Here is a 1211-nt window from a genome sequence, read left to right as displayed (position 1 = left end):
ATCGTCAGGGTCGGGTTGTGTTAGTTCTACCTGATCAGTTGTGTCTAGTGGTTCGGGTTTGTTGTTCAGCTCAACCTGATTTCAGGTTGGGTTGTGTTAACGTTTACCTGATCTCACGGTCGCGAGTTGTGTGGTAGCTACTACGACTCAGGTCGGGGTTGTGTTAGCTCTACCTGATTTCCAAGGGTCCGGGTTGTGTTAGCTACTACCTGATCTCAGGGTCGGTTGTTTATGCTATAACTGATTTCAGGTCGGGGTTGTTTAGCTAACCTTGATTCCAGGTCGGCGCGTTGTGTACTTCGTACCTGATCTCAGGTGGGTTGTAGCTATACATATCTCAGGCGTTGGGTTGTGTAGCTCATACCTGATCTCAGGTCGGGGTTGTTAGCTGTAACCTGACTGCAGGTGGGTTGGAAGCTTACTAATGGTTTGGCGTACCTGATCTAGGGTTGGTTGTGTTATCTGTAATCGCGGGTATCTGTATTTCTCAGGTCGGGTTGTGTTAGCTATACCTGATCTCAGGTTGGGGTTGTGTTGCTATTACCTGATCTCAGGGTGGGTTGTGTTAGCTCTACCTGATCCTCAGGGTTGGGTGTGTTATTGACCTGATCTCAGGTTGGGTTGTGTTAGCTATACCTGATCTCAGGGTGGGGTTGTGTTAGCTATACTGATTTCAGGGTTGGAGTTGTGTTAGCTATACCTGATCTCACGGTCGGGTTGTGTTAGCGTATACTGATCTCAGGTCGGTTGTACTGTCCTGCACCGGTCGTGGTTTCTGTACCTGATTTCTCAGGTCGCGGTTGTTAGGTCTCCTATCTCAGGGTCGGGTGTTGTGTAGCTATACCTGATTTCAGGTCTTGGGTTGTGTTACTGATACCACTGATCTCAGGGTGGTGTGTTAGCTCTATCCTGATCTCGAGGGTTCGGTTGTGTTACCTGTACCTGATCAGGTTGTCAGGTTGTGTTAGCTAACTCTGATTTCAGGTTGGGTGTGTTACTGCTACCTGATCCTCAGGTTGGGTTGGTGTGAGCTTTACCTGATCTCAGGGTTGGTTGTGTTAGCATACCTGATCTCAGGGTGGAGTTGTGTTAGCTATACCTGATCTCAGGGTCGGGGTGTGTTAGCTATACCGTGATTCAGGTCGGGGTTTGGTTAAGCTATACCTATCCAGGGTCGGGGCTTGGTGTTGCTATACGCTGATCTCAGGTCC

Source organism: Salvelinus sp. IW2-2015, linkage group LG35, assembly GCF_002910315.2.
Source record: "Salvelinus sp. IW2-2015 linkage group LG35, ASM291031v2, whole genome shotgun sequence".
Lineage (NCBI taxonomy): Eukaryota > Metazoa > Chordata > Actinopteri > Salmoniformes > Salmonidae > Salvelinus > Salvelinus sp. IW2-2015.
This window is presented reverse-complemented; position numbering follows the sequence as displayed.